The sequence below is a fragment of the Colobus angolensis genome, unplaced genomic scaffold (assembly GCF_000951035.1).
Source record: "Colobus angolensis palliatus isolate OR3802 unplaced genomic scaffold, Cang.pa_1.0 Scaffold147, whole genome shotgun sequence".
In the NCBI taxonomy this organism is placed as follows: Eukaryota; Metazoa; Chordata; class Mammalia; order Primates; family Cercopithecidae; genus Colobus; species Colobus angolensis.
Window position 1 is genome coordinate 5937746 of NW_012114566.1, and position 19229 is coordinate 5956974.

Here is a 19229-nt window from a genome sequence, read left to right on the forward strand (position 1 = left end):
TGTTTTCACATTTAATACAGCATGTTACAAAGTATTGTGCCTGATCCCACATTCTGTGTTTGTCTACTTTTCTTTCTCACTGAAGTTCTTCCAGTTCATATCTGTCTTAGGACTGCTATATCAAAGTACCAAAGGCTGGGTGACTTAAACCACACACACACGTGCATTTCGCCCAGTTTTGGAGGCTGGGAAGTCCACGATGGAGGCACAGGTGGATCTGGTGTCTGCTGAGGTCCTGCTTCCTCGTTTGCATCTGTCCTGTCTTCTCACTGTATCCTCACATGGCAGAGGGCAGAAAATGAGAGAACAGACGTTCATGTCTTTTCACATAAAGCCACTAATCCCATTCATAAAGGGCTCTACCTTTATGGTCTAATTACCTCCCAAAGGCCCTGCCTCCTAATGACATCACACTGAGGTTTAAGGTTTCAACATAGAAATTTTAGAGGAACACATTCAATCCATAACAATATCCAAGTCACATTTTTATCAAAAGCAGCCTTACTGTGCAAATAAGCAGAGAATCACTTTGCTTATTTTCATAGAGATTCAGTAAGTCAGTAATAGAGAAGGAAGAATGACCTATTCTGTTCTTGTTTTATAAAAAGGACATTGAATTGTAACTGACCACCTACTATCATCAGCATTTTATAACAGAAAGGACATTATAAAATAACCAATCCAAAATATAGAAAGGATAAAATTATCAGAATAAAAGACACTCTTTACCAAAAAGGAAACTGTCCCCCTTATTTGCCTAACATACTCTCTCTTTTGCTCATCAGGACAAGTGGATCTGGACTGACTGGTCCTCCAGTGAGGAGGAAAACCACTCGTGTCCCTAGATCCAGATTTCCTGAATTATCAAGGAAAGGATGGTGTTCGTATTCTCATATTTTTAAATGTATTTTTATGTATAACTCACTTAAAATCTTTAAAATATTATAAAATAATGCAGAAACCATTTTAAGTAAAATGTATAAAACATCTGTATGTATTTTTAATAGGTATTAATCAATCACCTACATAAGCACCACCCAGGACGAGATATAGACCCTGCCAGCCCTTCAGAAGCCCCAACCTATCAGTTGTCCCTTTGTCATCATAGCCTCTTCCCTTCTCCGGAGTTAGCCACGAACCTGTGTGTTAGTCATTATTTTGTTGCCTTTCATTTTTTTCCCACCTATAGCTATATACCTTAAAAATATAATTTAGGTATTTTTTAATTCATATAAAGGGAATCCTAGTGTATGTTTCTTTTGTTTCTTGTTTCTTTCACTACGTATTTATTGCTTTTTCTGTCCTTTAATATTTTATCATCCCATTTTTTTCTTTACTAGTTTGGGAAGATACACTTTGTTTCTGTTCTGTTAGTATGGTTAACTTAGGATTACAGCATTAGTACTTATCAACAAATAAAGCTAGTGTGAGATCCTTTACCTTCTACTAAGATATTACCTTAGAATATTTTTAATCAATTTATCCCTTTCTCAATGTATATGTTATTACCATCTGGTGTTTTAATTTTTTAAATTAAACATTATTTAAAGACATTATTATTCTCTTTTATGGAGTCAATGTTTGTTTACATTTGCCTAATATTTGGTGCATTCTTTGCTATTTATTTGTCCATGAACCTTGGACTTGCTTTCTAGGATCACTTTTTCTTCTGCTTGAAATACATTCTGAGAAATTCCTGTGCTAAGGGTCTTGCAGGGACAATCTATCTCATAGTCTGCTTATTTTGAAAAAAATCTCTATTTCTCCCTCATCCTAGAAACATATATTCTCTTTGAATATAGAATTTTTAGTTGGTAGTCATTTTCAGTCAGCATGTCAAAAATATCATCACACTGTCTTTTGTTTTCCATTCTTACAATCAAATCACCTGTTCACACAACTGCTCTTTTCTGATTGCTCATAATATTTTTCTCATTACCTTTGTTTTTCTACAGTTTCACCATGATGCATACAGATGTCAGTTTCTTTTCATTGTTCCTTCCTGGATTGTCATGCTCCTTAAAATTATTTATTGCTGTCATTAATATATTTCAGAAAATTTCCGATAGCTATCTTTTTTTTCTTTTCTTTTCTTTTTTTTTTTTTTTTTTAGACAAAGTCTCACTCTGTCACCTAGGCTAGAGTGCAGTGGCATGATCTTGGCTCCCTACAACCTCTACCTCCTATGTTCAAGCAATTCTCAGCCTCAGCCTCCAGAGTAACTGGGATTACAAACATGCACCACCATTCCTGGCTAATTTTGGTATATTTAGTAGAGATAGGGTTTCACCATGTTGGCCAGGCTGGTCTTGAACTCCTGACCTCAAGTGATACACCTGCCTCAGCCAACCAAAGTGCTGGGATTACAGGTGTCAGCCACCGTGCCAGGCCCAATGGCTATCTTTTCAAATGTAGCCCCTTTTATATTCCCTCTCATCTCCTTCTAAACCTTCAGTTAAACCCATGTTAAATTTCTCACTGTATTCTCTAAATGCCTTACACTCTTATTTTTCTTATATTTTTGTCTTTCTGAGCTTCATTGCAAATAATTTCTCTTTAGGTATCTTCCAGTTCTTCATTCTCCTTTCATAATGAACATTAAGCTTTTAATTTCAATTATCATAATTTTTAGTTCTAGAATTTTGTTTCTTTTAAAAATGTACTATGTATATTGAGTTAATTTTTTCCTGCAGGTATTTTTTAAGACTATTTTATTTTGTTGTAACTAGGAGGAAGAGTTGTTTTATAATCTGTATATTGTGATTCTAACATCTAAATTTGTGTCAGTATGTTTCTGCTGGTTCTTACTCATGTTGCTTTGTTTTCTTGTATGTCTGGTTATCTTTGACTGTGTGCTAATCATTGTTATTGAAATATTATCATGGGAGGCACTTTGAGGCCTAAGATAAATGTGTCCTATTCCATATTATTTTAGATTTTTCTCGTGAGGTTTGGGACCTTCCCAGAGACGGACTATCTCAACCTAAATAAACAGTATAAAACTCTCCAATTATGTCTACATAATAGGAGGGCCATAGCTATCCTGCCACTTCTCAGGGACAACATTGTGTCTCATTTTTTCTTATTTTCTTATTTTACATTGCTCATCTACCAAAACAGTCTTCTTTATATTTGTTTGGGTTTGGAGAAAGGCAACAAGTTTAATATCGGTTCTCCCTTATTCTTTATAACACTTCGGCCAGGACCTTGCTCCATTATTCTGGGTTTGATTGACCAAAGCTCAAATGTGTAGCATAAACAAATGACCTCAGGAAAAATGCAGTTATGTTACTTTGATTTTCAGCTTCCCTCACTGACTTCATATTTCCACCCCCAAAAAATATTTACGGTGGCAGTCCCACTGTCTTTTCATATTTTCAATTCTTTTAAGGAGTAATTTTAAAAAGAAACATTTTATCCAGCATTTTCATTGTTTTCAGTGGGAGAGCTGATCCAAAAACATAGCTTCTCATTACAATCTACCTCACTTTACTTTAAGTATGCATTTGGTTAATCAAGTTTGTGCTATTTATATAAATCTTGGTGGGAAAAGACTTCATAAGAATATGTATTGAAATTCTACAATGAACAGCTTGCTCGTTAGGGCTACATATAAGGCATAGAGATATAATCAAGATATAGTCTTTGCCTTATAAAATCTCTGCCAAAAAATAGGGTGAGATGAAATAAGAAACATAGTAGAGGTTTTTTTTTTTCCTGAGATTTTGAAGAAGGCAAGCTCACATCTGTGAAAGATTTGAATTGGGCCTTGAAGGACAGTTATAATTTGAATATGTGGAGATTTGTAGGGAGGGAGTGCAGGGGGATAAAAACCATGAACAATGGCATAAAACTGAGAATGGGCAGAGTCTGTGCACAGCAAAGAGAAATGAATTTTTGGTTTGGTTTGAAGATAGGATAAAAGAAAAGGATTGAGAAGAGTATCATGACCTGAGATTTGCTATGAGGGACAAATGAGTTTAATGAGTTGTGTTAGCGTACTCCAGGTGTCTTCATTCTGGAATAATCTGTCATGGCTATTATTTTAACAAACATACACTGAATAGCAGTACTAGTCAGTGTTATGTATCTTAAAAGAGCCAGGCCTATTGTAGGGCCAAAGCAAGAGAGGATGTTCATTCTTCAAGGATCTTCATCTCATTTACTACAGAAGTGAAAATTGTTTCCTCAGCAGCACCCACATTAGTGTTTGTTTCATCTGGTGCTAAAGAAGTACTAGAGAATCAGGAGTTGTCTGTTTGATTTATCTTCTCAGACCTTGACTCACATTCCTTGTATTTTTTGGATACGCTTTCCTATTTTGGTATTAGTGAAATATTTCTTTTTTTTTTTTTTTTTTTTTTTTTTTTTTTTTTTGAGGTGGAGTCTCGCTCTGTGGCCCGGGCTGGAGTGCAGTGGCCAGATCTCAGCTCACTGCAAGCTCCGCCTCCTGGATTTATGCCATTCTCCTGCCTCAGCCTCCTGAGTAGCTGGGACTACAGGTGCCCGCCACTGCGCCCGGCTAGTTTTTTGTATTTTTTAGTAGAGACGGGGTTTCGCCATGTTAGCCAGGATGGTCTCAATCTCTTGACCTCGTGATCCACCCGCCTCAGCCTCCCAAAGTGCTGGGATTACAGGCTTGAGCCACCGCGCCCGGCTAGTGAAGTATTTCAATTGACTCTAGCACTTCGTTTGCAGTTTGACTCCTAAGTACCTGCTGTACTTTGTAATTTTAGAGCTTCTGCTTGAAGTGTTCGGGAGGCACCTGACCATGTGCATGGGATTTGGCAAATCTCCATTTTTGGTTAAACAAAACCCATTTGATGGATTGCATCGTAGAGAAGAAGCTCTGCAATTTAGAGCATCCATTCATTTATTCTATCAACAGTTAACAACTCCTACCAGGTGTCACATAAATTTTTTCTTCTTGTTTTGTTCTTACCTTAGGGGCAACAGAAATATTCAAATGAATAATATACGATCCCTGCTCTTAAAGTACTCACAACATGGTAAAAGAGACATAATTTCATATAGGTTTATTATAATAAAACCATGACTAAAGTGTTAAAAAATATTAGACAACATGCTGTGGAACCATAGATTTAGCTATAGCTGGTATTTTTCCAGAGAAACTACTATTGCAAATAATGTTCACTTTACGTATCTCTCCTTTTGTTCAAATATTACCGTTTGAGATTATTATATCAAATATTATTGAGCATCTCTTATGTTTAAGTCAGTATGATAGATTTTTAAGTCACTATGATAGGTGCTCTGAAAGATAAAAAAATGAACCAAACTGAAACAAACAGAAAGTATGGCTTTAGATTGAGTATAGCGAAAAAATGGATGTTGGTAGTTGTCCTAAAATGGCATGAACAAGACATGGGGTTGTTTTATGATAACTCAGAGAAGAGTGTGATTGCTTCCATTTGGATAGGATTTGAAATATATTCATGGGGGAAGTGACATTTGAGCACATTTTTGAAGGATGAATAGGATTTTGATATAAAAGGGGGCAAAAGATATTTTATGTACTAATAAGAAAGTAATTAATAATGAAATATGGAAAATTCTTTTTTTGTTGTTTATTTGGCAGATGTATATTGATCTCTTGCCTTCTTCCATGCACTGTGTACTAGTCACTGTTCTTGAAATGTTTTAATGGGTGTTCCCTGAGGCCTTGAGTGAATATTTCCTAGTCCAGACTATTTTGTGTTTCTTCTATAAGTTTCCTGGGAGTGAGGAATAGCTTCAAACTAAGTTAAGGAACAGCATTGTGGAACAGCAAGCAGTGTAATTTGGTTAGAAAGTCAGTGTGGAACTGGTTTATGAAAGACCTTGAACAGGATTGGGAGAAGAGATCATTTCATTCTGTAGGCAATGTAACCAATATGAAATATTCTCAATTTCTCAATTAAGAGAGACTTGGAGTTTTCAGATGTTTGGGAAATTTATATATACATATATATATATATATAGAGAGAGAGAGAGAGAGAGAGAGAGAGTCTGTCTTAATTTTGTATATGTATAATTTAAAAACACATGCAGGACTTGGTAAATTATCTGAGAGACATGTTCTCAAAATTTATGCAAATAGATGTGAGCAATAAGGCCTGAGCTCTTACGACAGAGAAAATTGTAAAACGGCTGTTTGTCATCATTTTGGCTCAATGCATTTAGTAAATCACAGGACATCTTTTCACTGACAAAATATTTTGATATTCTCATATGTCTCTGACCTCCAACAGTATGGTCATTTCTAAAGAAGTTCTAGTGCAAAGTGAACAAGCAGAGCTATTCATCTAAGGAGAGCTAAAAACATGCTGTCCTAAGAACTAGGTGTGTCACCATCTCAGTGAGCAATGGTTGCAAACCTAGTGGTGTTTTCATCTGACTCCAGAATATCTGTTTAGTGTCACACCCTACTTAAACAAAACTAACAATCAGATGCTGTGGAACTCATTCTCATCAATTGGGTGGATGAGAGCCACTGTTTCTATTGTATTCATCACATACTGCTCAGAAAATTTAGTGTCACTTTTGATATAAATTCGAGAACATTGTAAACATTTTAGGGAATATTTTCCTCCTAAAATTGTATGGTTCTAAAGCCAGTATATTCAATAGAAAGTCTATATGTTGGTTGTGTAAGGGACTTTTTTGTTACTCTTATGTTTTTTATTTTACATTGTAGTAATATGTATTTTTAATCAGAGCCAACAACTGGCAATTTTTACTTTTTAAAAATTATATCTTGGCGTTTTACATTTAAGTCTTTAATCCATCTTGAGTTAATTTTTGTATATGGTGTAAGGAAGGGGTCCAGTTTCAATTTTTGGCACATGGTTAAGCCAGTTCCCCTAGCACTATTTATTAAATAAGCTATAAAAAATCCTAGAATGAAATCTAGACAATACCATTGAGGACATAGGCACAGACAAAGATTTTATGATGAAAATGCCAAAAGCAATTGCAACAGAAGCAAATAGTGACAAATGGGGTCTAATTAAACTAAAGAGATTCTGCACAGCAAAAGTAACTATCATCAGAGTGAACAGACAACTTTCAGAATGGGAAAAAAAAATTGCAGTCTATTCATCTGACAAAGTTCTAATACCCAGAGTCTATAAGGAACTTAAACAAATGTACAAGAAAATAAATAAACAACCCCAATAAAAAGTAGGCAAAGGATGTGAACAGACACTTCTCAAAAGAAGACATACATGCAGCCAAAAAACATATAAAAAAAGCTCAACATCACTGATCATTACATAAATGCAGATCAAAACCCCAATGAGATACCATCTCGCACCAGTCAGAATGGCAATTATTAAAACGTCAATAAAGAACAGGTGCTGGTGAGGTTACAGAGAAAAAGGAACACTTTTATACTGTTGATGGGAGTGTAAATTAATTTAATCATTGTGGAAGACACTGTGGTGATTCCTCAAAGACCTAGAGGCAGAAATATCATTTGACCCAGCAATCCCATTGCTGAGTATATACCCAAAGGAATACAAATCATTCTACTATAAAGATACATGCACATGTATGTTCATTGCAGCACTGTTTACAATAGCAAAGACATAGAGTCAACCTAAATGCCTATCAATGATAGACTGGATTAAGAAAATGTGGTACATGTAGACCATGGAATACTGTGCAGCTATTAAAAGGAACAAGATCATGACCTTTGCAGGGACACGGATGGAGTGGAAGTCATTATCCTTAGCAAACTAACACAGGAAGAGAAAAACACACTTATATGTGGGAGCTGAATGATGAGAACACGTGGACAGAGTGTGGGGAACAACAAATACTGGGGCCTGTTGGAGGGGGTGGTGGGGAGAGGCACAGTATCAGGAAGAATAGCTAATGGATGCTGGGCTTAATACCTTGGTGATGGGATGATCTGTGCAGCAAACCACCATGGCACATGTTTAGCTATGTGACAAACCTGCACATCCTGCACATGTACCCCTGCACCTAAAAGTGAAAGAAAAAAATTGTATTTTTAAAAGGTGCAATGTGATGTTTTGGTACAGGTATACATTGTGGAATGATTAAATCAAGCTATTAACATATCCATTACCTCATTTTTTATGTGTGATGAAAATATTTAAAATATAATCAATGATTTTTAAATATATAGGATGTTATTATTAACTATAGTTACCATGCTGTACACTGGATCTCCAGAATTTATTTTTCTTGTCTAATAGAAATTTTGTACACTTTAAGCAACATCTCTCCATACCTTTCCCCAAACCCCCAGGCCCTGGTAAGTACTATTCTGCTCTCTGCTTCTATGAGTTTGATGTTATAAAAATTTTACTTTTAAAAACAGAAAACTTTTCTAAGGCATTTAATGAACTATTAACTTTTCCAAACCACTCATTCAGTCATAACCTTGGAAGCAAAAATGGGCAACATAAAAGGCCTCATCAAAATAATTGGTTTTCAGCCTGGCCCACATATTGAGACCCTGCCTCTATGAAAGTTATTTTAAAAAATTAGTTGGGTGCAGTGGGCCACGCTTATAATCCCAGTACTTTGGGAGCCCAAGGCAGGTGGATCACCTGAGGTCAGGAGTTTGAGACTAGCGTGTTCAACATGGAGGAACCCTATCTCTACTAAAAATACAAAAAGTAGTTGGGTGTGGTGGCACACACCTGTAACCTGAGCTACTTAGGAGGCTGAGGCACAAAAATTGCTTGAACCCAGGAGGTGGTGGTTGCAGTGAGCCGAGATCCCATCACTGCCCCCCAACCTGGGTGATAGAGTGAGACTCTCTGTCAAAAAAAAAAAAAAAAGAAAAATAGCCATACATGGTGGTGATGCACCTGTAAATCCAGCTACTTAGGAGGCCGAAGCAGGAGGATCACTTAAACCCAGGTGTTTGAGGCTGCAATGAGCTATAATTAAGTCACTGCACTATAGCCTAGGCAATAGAATGAGACTCTGTCTCTAAAAAAATAAAAATAAATAATAAATAATAATTTGTTTACTTGTACAAAATATTGTTTACTTTCAATATGAGTAATGAACACACACATTAATTAAATAATGCAATATATCTAATGCTCATTCACTGTAGTATGACTTTAACAACAAAATGAACTTATTTGTGGAGGGAAAATGATGTGATTTAGCAAAAAGATGAAAATAGTTTCAATCAGAAAGCTATTCATGAATTATTGAGTATTCCATGCAAAATGAATATGGAATGATTTTATTTTTGTAGAGTGAGTATTGAGCCCTTATTCAGACCCCTGCTTAAGAAGATCATGAAAAAATGGAGGGGCAAACAAAAGATCTATCAGCCTTAGACTAATGAAGGCATTTTAAAATCTCTGTTTAATCATTTAATTCTCATAATAGTAGTATTCTTGCCACGTCAGCATGGTTATCATTGATGCATTATGTTAGTATAGCTGTAGATTGTACCATCATATGGACTCATCCTACATTTAATGATTAGAAAAAACAAGTTACAGTTCAAAATCTGGAGGATAATGGGTAGAGATGGAAATACAGAGAAGAAAAAAAGGGAATTAAAGTCCCGTGTTTTATTAATGTAAACTTTGTAAGGAAAAAAGTCAAGTGATCGATATTGCTATAAATGAAGCCATGTTCTCTGGTTATATTTTTTTCAAGTTTTGGCCATTAACTATAATAAATTCTGTATCTTACATAATTTTTAATAACCACAAAAATCCATGAAATTGACAGGATTCTTTATAAATGGATCAGAGCTCACTGTCCCTCAATAAACCTCACCTTAGGCTCTCTCAGAAAACTATTTTAATTATGAAGCTTGTCTCTCTGTGGTTTATCATTTTGGTCAATGAAATGCATCTGTTTTGGAGCTTGCATTTCTCTAAGATAAAATGAGCTTTCACCCCACAGTGCATTTTTTAATTTACAGAGTATATGTATAGTCTTTCTTAAAAATTCACTACTAAATTGAAATGCTCTGAGAAGCAGTATCACATTAGGTAGAAATAGGGGCTTTCAAGTCAGATCACCTGGGCTAGGAATCCCAGGTTCATGTTTTACTTGCTGCTCTAGTTTATTTTCAAATGTTAATGATAAACTTTATTTTCACATATTTCTTGGCTATCTCAACTGCAATATGAGATTAACAAGGGTGACTATCTCATAGAACCATACGTGAGAAAATTGGTGCAATGTGCCTGACACAGAGCAAACATAATAAATCTTAATTGTATTTATCGTTGTCGTTATTATTACGTGAAGCAATAGAGTACAGTTGTTAGGAGTAGTGGCAGATGAGGGAAGGCTAAAGGGAGTATGTGGGAAAGATCTGCATGTGCCTAGAAGTCTTTTTGCTCACATTCCAGTGGTGAGAATGAATAATTGGCCACATTCTGATGCAAATAGGGCTGGAAATAAAGTCTTCAGCTGGCGAGCTGGCTCCCAGTGACAACTAAAGGTGCTTGAAGAGGGACCACAGCACACATTTTGGTGGAGAGCGATTCGCCTCTGCCACAGTGAGAGCAACATCAGTTGTCTCAATCTTGGTTTTCTGGAAGACAAAGCCTGAATTAAGAGCCATGCTTTATTTGGGAGGTACAAATTCAGGACACAGAGAGTGAAGTGAAAAGGAAGTCAGGCCAGAAATGATGGGGAGTAGTACAGGGATGTTACCATGTTTGCTCCCCTCTACAATGAGCTTCAAAGAGACAGAGAGAAAAGGGGCTGCAAGTACACTGGTGAAAGCTTAAAGCAATCTATGGGAGGAAGGGAGCAGAAGAAGGAAAAGGAATTTATCTCCCATATTTCTTCCCATTTCCTGCACTTTTCCCATTTCCTGAACTTTTGGTTAAATTTCACCACCCAGAGTCTTCACTTGCCTGCATCAGTTGGATGTGCCTCAGCCTTGGGAGGCTACTCAGAAAGCCAGGTCCCACACCCTGCAAAGTGGCATTTCATCTAAAGTAGGAAGTAGTGGAAGGAGCCAAAGGCCCCTCTGTAATATGGCAGGCTCGGGGGGAAGTCTGGCATTCCAAGAAGGTGACTGGTCATTCTCAAGAGGTGGACTGCATTGCCCAGGCAGAGATGGTCATCTACAGGGACAGCTGAAGTTGACTGAGTGGATGACAGTCTAAGGGGAAACTCTGAGGAGGCACCTGAGACATCAAAAGTGTACCCAAGCTATTCACCTTGCAGAAATAAATTACCTTTTTAATATAATGTAAATGTAAAACTGTATCAGTTGAGAACAAAATAAACTAAGTAGAAGCGATTATATTTATTCCAGCAAGATTTGGATTCAGAAACAAATGAAATAGGTGCTCATTTCTTGAAAAGTATAGAATACTTTCTCCTCAAAAACAAACAAAAAGCACATAACATTCTAGTGCCCACAATCACTAACAAAGGTTTATTTTTCTGAAAATGTGGTTTGATTTGGTCATGTAATATACTGAGAAATTTCACTGTAGAAACCATTTCTGTTATTATTAACATCATTTATATTCATATACATAAAACTCACATCTGATAATCAAAGTATCCTCTTTTATGTTGACAGGGGCCATACTTTAGACATTAATAAGATCAGGTATCCATTCAGTCCTCTTTCCTGAATCATTTTGCCCAAATGAGAATATATAAATGAGTTTTATCCTCCTTCATGAACAATTTTCCAGAATCAAAACCAGTTATGTGATAAAACTTAATTCCTCTAAACAGATTTTGTGTTTCGTGTTTCAAAATGATAAGGACAATCTGAGTCTATATTCTGGAATAGCAATTAATCCAAAATAAAAAATGGCGCTAATAACCTATTTCATAAAATCTGAGCTTTGTCTCTCTTTTTGAACCACATCTAGTAATAAGGGTATAAGGCTGTGCGGTCAAATGATTTGTGGCCTGCGTATATGCCCAGTCTTCATCATGGAAGCTATCATCAAGCTAAAGAGCATCTGGCCTTTGATATTTTCTTAATATACATTAAAAGACTATGGACCCCAAATATCCCATAAAGAAAAATGAGAAACTTAATCCCACAGGTTTAATCTAAGTTGGAGAAAAAAATATTACAGAGAAAATACTCTGTTAGCTGTTATTGGGAAATGGTGAAGATAGACGAAGAGAATAATAAAAATCAGAAGTGCGAGAGACCTAGGGTCAATTTTTAATGACTTCACATTCCTCTAAAAAAGAGGCTTTTATGTTTTATTGTCCAAAAGCAGTAACTCTTAAATAATTCTATTTAAATATTTTAAAAATCAGTTATTTCTATTTTAAGTTCACCCCAGAAGAGATATGGTGTGTACATTCTTAGATTTAAATTCATATTTAGTCATTTTTAAAAAAGTGTATTTTTATAATGATGTACAATATGATCCACTGGCATCGTGCTGTTCATTAGCAGACTTTTTCTTGTGTTTTATAGCTGTAGAATCAGAAATATGTTTTCTATTAAAGGATTCTTTAATTTCAGGCTTCTTGAATAAAATCTTGATTGTCTTCCAAATAAATTCTACAACTTTACTGAACTACTTATTCCAATATTTAACATTTAAATACTGAGAAGTTTTTCTTCTAATGATCTCTATTCCCTAAAACTGTTCTTCAGGCATAGGTCTTTCTGCTGTAGCTTTGTGAAAATGAACTACTTATTAGGATCATTTTTACACAATCCTCAAGCTATTTATTCTAGTTTTCTCTTTTTAAAGTGAATATATTTATTATTACCAATAACTTTGTTTTTTTTCTGTCATACTTTTGAATTCACCCCAAATCTCTATTAGCTTTGATTGTACCAGATGATCAGTTCTTAAAGTCGATATAAAATGAAAATATTATCCTGTAACCACTTACATACTTCTCACTTTGTAAACTGTCATTCTGAGATGTATTATTTATTTTTATTTGTTAATGCATTGCAATCAACCCCGATATTTTCCATTGTCATTCTCTATACAGTTCCTCAATTATTTCAATAGTTCACAAATATCTGTTGAACACTTATTTGGGGCCACTTTGCTAGATTCTGGAAGAATAAAGAACCATAAGACAAACTCCCTTCTCTTACTGGATAGCTAGGGGAAAAATCACACCAAAAAGGAGTAGCAATGTGTGAGTAACAAGAGTTGTAACACAGTATGTTTCAAATAGGAGAAACGGTGGAAGGAGTAAGTGACTACCTGCAGAGGCGAAATTCTCCCTGTGGATATTTTTATTTTTTTAAGTTGTGTCATGAAAATGAGCAAGATTATGGCAGATGGCAGGCAAGCAGGGTAGATTGAAGAGAGAGATAAATGTATTTCAGATGAAAAGAATGAATGCATACTCAAATCCCAAATGTCTGGCGTTGTGAAAACACATTGCATTTTGGAAACTGCCATGGATGTAGTGTAGCTGGTGTGGAGAAGAATGGGAGCATGCATAGAACCGAGAGGGATGGTTGGAGGAGGACAGAAAGGAGCTCGTATACCTTACCAAAGGATTTGGACACTACCCCATAGATAAATGTTCCACAATGTGAGGTCTGTGTCTTAGAGGGAAAACAAGGTCAAAATACAGAGAATGTATTGCAAGAGTTTTGGCCACAGAGGCAAGAGGTAGAATAATTCTGGTGAGAGAAGTAAGAACTCTACTGAGGTTAGGGTCATGAGATGGAGAAAAAGGAGCTAATTCCAGAATTTGAGACTTTGTGCCTTTTGATTATGGATGGTGAAAGAAAGGAGGGAGTTAAGAAACTTTCAGGTGAAGGGAGTGAAGGGATTATTAAGTAAGATAAGCAATAGAGAAAAGGAGGCAGGTGGGAGAAGAAGATAATTATTTCACTGAGGTGTCTGTGCTACACTCTCAAGATAGTGTAGAAAATATAATTCTGACACATCAGAGTGAGCTGGGGGCCAGAGGCACCCATCGAGGGGTCAACATATGGCAGGTGATGGGGCAAGACTAGGGGCAAGACCAAAACCCATAGGAATCACATGAGTGAGGAGAAATGATGAGGCCCTAGAACGCTAAACCTGGGGTTACCAAAATTTGGAAAGTGGGAAGAGGAAGAGGAGTCAGTGGAAGAAACTGAAAGAGAAGAGTACAAAAGGTGAAAGAAGAATTTAGAGAAAAAAATGCTTCCATCGCCAAGAAACAAGAGGGCTCTAAGGAGAAGGGCCAACACAATCTAAGAGTGCAGAGTTCAAGTAAGATGCAGATGGGAAACAAGGCATCAGATTGTTTTTGTTGACCTTAATGGTTAAGACATTTTAGAAAAGTCAAAGAAGGAAGTAAACATCAGGCTACATTATTGAAGAAGAGAATGGAGTCTGAGCAAACAGAGAACATGAATTGAGGAGAAGGATGAATCTGGCAATAATGGAAAGGAAATAAGTGAGATTGAGAAAAAGTGAGAGTGTGGAGTTGATGCTTGCTTTTCTTCTATTTTTTTCTTTATAAACAGGGGTGATGAATATGGTTAGAGGCTGAAGATATAATCTATTTGTGAGGGAGAAAGTAGAAGGAAATGTGAAATTCTTATTCTTGGACAACTCAGGAAATGAGGGACAAGACTGGATGAAATTAGGAACTAGAGACAAATAATCCTTGGGCAGAAGGAGTAGCTCTTCCTCTGAGGCAAAGCAGGACATGCCTTGCGAGTCCTTTCTGTGCTTTATGGTACTGACAGGTCAGGTAATTTGACACTCACAGAGGCCGCTGTCCTGCCAAGGTATGGTAGTTTATTAGACTGATGGGCCAGTCACAGCCCCAGAATTCTGGGGCCAGAAGACTGAGTGGGAAATGATGACACAAGGAAAAAAATAGAAAATGTGAATTATTATTCTTGGTCCTGAAAAAGACGTTGATTTTTAGGTGAACTAGTAGGAGAAAAAGATGAGTGTGGAGTGGAGGCCATGGATTCCATTGTAATCAAAACCCTAGAACTTGGAATCTGATAAAAGTAAATTCTTATCAACTCAGGCACTTTTTAAGTATATGATCTCATGTCAGGCACTTGGCCACTCTCTGCTTAGGTTTCTTCATGTGTAAGTTGAAAGCACTGGTAATATTTTCACAAGATTGTTGTAAGCAGTAAATGAGAAATCAATATTAAGCTTTCAGAGTACCATAGAGGAAGCTATCATTAAACTTTCTGTTTGTTTGTTTATTTGGATTACACAGACTAAGTATGAAAGTGGGAAGAGTTGTAACTGTTCTAGCACCAGGGCTATGATCTCCATGAAGTCAGAACAAATCATTTCGTGGGGTAGACTTATAAGGGTTGAAGCTCTCAGAGAGCAGTGTCAAGAGGAAGAAGAGAAAGTGACTAAGAACACATACAAAGTTTGCTAAGCAGAGTCAAAGGCCCAGCTGAAGAAGGTAGACAGTATTTGTAATATTGCTCCCCTAAGTAGTCAAAAGTTATTTCTCCAGTATTCAGGGATATGAGGAATATTATGGAGGGGCAAGCAGATGAGAGTGATATCCTTGGAGGAGAAGGCAGGTGGAGGGGGTGGTTGAAGTAACTGTGGAATCAGGAATATAAGCCTGGACATGAAAGGAAGTGAAGCCAGGAAGGAATTCAGAGACTGGGAGATTGCACAAAGGTCGATTATTTTAATAGCATCAGAAACACACATAACAGGGTGGGGGTAAGAAAATCTCCAAAAATGGAATCTGTCAGATGAGCAGCAGAATGAAAATCACTGAAGTGAAGACAAGGTGAAGCAGTGAGATTGGAAGGAATGCAAGAGACAGGGCAAGGTCCTGGAGAGGATAGCCACAGACAGGGGTTAGATTGTGATTAAACCCGTGCCAGGTGCTGTGGGATTTGCCTTAGGAGGCTGTAGGGTAAACACACCTGATAGCAATAGCTTAAGAATCTCCTTGGAATGACCCTCCGTATAGCAGACACACCTGAACGTGTGTTTCAAGCTAGGGAATCCAGGAACAGCTAACCTGGAGATTCGTTCCTTGTCCATGAGGAACACCTGAGCCCTCATCCAGTCTCGAAGATCACAGGCCGCACAGGTGAATGAGGCTCTGAGGTTTGGGGGGGGCGGCAGATGAAGGTTGCCAGGTGGAGGTCCTTAAAGGGAGGGTGTTAAGTGAAAATACTATATAAACTGCATGCTGGTAGCAAGAGGTTGTGGTTTTCCTGCCCACCCCTCCACCGCTGGGCTGTGTGGTTACGTTGTTCAGCCCGCTGCCACTGGTGTATTCCTGTACCTGAGATGGTTCTCCTGTCCAAACTGGCGCCACTGGCCTCTTTCCCCAGTAAGTAAACCCTTCGTAAAATCCCATATCTTGTTTGCTGGTTCTGGGTCTCATCTTTGGCCTCTTGAACCTCAGTCCTGTTGGGGTTAATAAGGATTCAGCACAACAGATACTGATGAGAACGTTTTGAGATTGACAAAGCTAGATGATGAGAAAACTGTAAAAGCTTAGACTGCTTTTACCCACAGGTTTTCTTTAGCTCTATAGCATATGGAGTCTGTAGATAATTACACAAAAATCTAAAGCTAATGTGAGTTTTTTTCAAGGAAGAGTCAGTATCTCCCTTATCCCTGGAGTTCAGGGAGCCCAGCACAGTGGGTAACACATTGACACATAGTAGGTGTGCAATAAATGTTAATTGAGTGTGTAATATCACATTCAATCCAAATATGAGTCCATTAAACCATTTCTCACTTTTCCAAATCACAAACCAAAGACTGCTTAACCATTTAAAAAAATACAAATCTTAATTGCTGTAAAATTGGGAATTTTAAGACACTAAAGTCTTCCTTCCAAAGCACAAAAGCTAGTTGCATTTTGGTATTTTTCCTTCATTCATGAATTCAGCAAATATTCATTGAACAACAACTATGTGCCAGGCACTGTTCCATACATTGGGAAAAACAGTAGAGGAAAAGGCAAACAAGGCCCTAGCTCAGGGAGCTTAATTCTAGTGGGGGAAACACAGACAGTCAGTATATAAAAATATATATGTTAATTTCAGTTAGGAGGAGGGCTGCAGTGAAATTAAAACAAGTAGTGGGATGGAGAGTAACCAGGAGTACTGGAGTACAGCTCTTTTATATATAAGACGGTCAAAGAAGACCTCTGACAAGGTGACATTTAACTGGGAACTGAAGGATAAGAAGGAGCCAGCCGTGTGAAGATTGGGAGGTATTCCAGGTAAACAGGTGGTGTAAAGGACCTACGGCAAGATCAAGTTTAACAGAGAAGGACAAAAACAAGATGAATATGTCTGTTCTGGAGTCTAGTGAGAAAGCCATAGCTTTTCCCAAATTCTTACATGTTTTTAGCATATGATCACAGTGTATATTCCATTTTTAAGGGCTGCATCATGGTTAAGAACCGTCTGTGCAGTGACATTGCTTGGATCTAAATCCTGGCCACTCCTTTTCTAGCTGGGTAACCTTGAAGAAATTGACCTAACAATTCTGGCAGGTTTTCTTACTTATAACTTAGTGATGATAATGCCTACCTCATAAAGTTGTGAATGTAAGATTTCACAGGATCATTTGGTTAACATTTATTGCACACTTATTTTGTGTCAGTGTGTTAACCACTGTGCTGGGCCCTAGAACTCCAGATGCAAGGAAAATACTGAATCTTCCTCATATTAGCCTTAGGCTTCTGTATAATTACCTACAAACTCTCTATGATACAGAGGTTCTACACTAAACAAATTATTACTAATTGTTGTACTTAGGTAAGTACCTGGAACATAAAAAGTGCTTCTTAAAATAATTATACCTTTTTATTTTCCCCTGACTTGACTGTATGGGAAAAATAAACCATTTTGTTACATACTCTTAATGATTATTTTTGTTGGCTCTGAGTATCCCCTAATTTAATTAAATCTATAAGAAACATGTTGCTAATTTTTCTACATCATAAATCACTTGATAAAGAACATCACTATCATGCTTTGAAATCTTCTAAAATAGTGATCACCTGGGTGGCAGAGTGTGGGTGAACCAGTAAAAACTTTTCACTGATCCAAATCTCTTGATGGGTTTCTCCAAAGGTTCCTAAATAATAACAACAAAAAACGTAGATATGCTATCAAATTCTATCCTGCCTGCTAGTTTATCCTGTAGGAAAGTTATACAATGTTTCAAAAAAAAATCAGTTGCCAGAAAAAAAAATCTCATAATTTACAGTTAAAAACAAATTTCTGGCTTCAAAAAGTCTGTTAAACTTACAGAATTGGATATAATGACTAAGAGGCAACAAATGTGGACAGAATGTTTTAAAAATATATTTACCATTCTTTCATAATTTCATGTTTTATCCTAATGTTCATAATGTTAAAAACATTGTCTAAAAATATTATAAGCTTCATATACTAAAATTCTAAAGTATTTTGTGGACAATTACTTGAGAAAAGTATGGAATGTATAGAGAAACCTAGAAAATTTATCTATGGAGAAACTTCTTGAAAAAATAGTATAGAAATTCTCCAAACTGCTAAACATTTTAAAAAACAATTGGCGGTATAGAGGTATGCAAATGTGAAGTTGTATAAGGATGATTAACTTGAATCAAGTGAAAATATGAAAAGACAAATATGAGTGATATTCCTATTGATTATTGTGAATTATTGAAATAAAAAACATCTTTTAAGTAATATCCACGTTGTAATTGTGTAGTAGAAAGCACACATTATAATCTATTTTGTCTAAGTTAAATTTACTAAATGAAATTATATTTATGTATACAGTCTTAAAGTCTGAAAAGTGAATTTCTAAAAGGCAAAGTTGACATTTAATAAATATGTATTGAATTTGCTAATATGTGAAACACAAACTTGCAAGGGGACTTTGAAATTAATCCACCTGCTCAATTTTCTAGATGATGTAGTTAGATTCTAAGCAACTTTACTGTAGTCGCAAAGCTAAAACTCTAACAGTTTTTTGCATTGCATTATGACTTATCAAGTTTTTCTTTTACTGTTAGGTCTAAAAGTAATATAACTTAACATGCTTTTATGTTACTTTAGCCATTGAAGAGCAATATTCCGTATTGCTAATAACAGATTTTAAAACTTATTATTCTTAAATTACTAAAGAATACCATCTCAACATATCAGTATTCTAGATATTAATTTTTCCTATGGTCTACAGTTAATTAAATAATTTTAAAAATAGGTCTTTAATTTTAGACATTTAAAAATATTAGGTCCCAAATAAAAATTCTACAAATTAGGTTTCCCCTGGGGAAAACAAAAAAGG

The 19229-nt window shown here is 36.3% G+C and overlaps 1 protein-coding gene across 1 annotated transcript in view; it reads left to right on the plus strand.

Annotated features, from left to right (window-relative positions):
- Window positions 1-19229, plus strand: part of ARHGAP15 (Rho GTPase activating protein 15) — a 630040-nt gene that overhangs the window by 105152 nt on the left and 505659 nt on the right. The gene's annotated exons all lie outside the window — the stretch shown is intronic.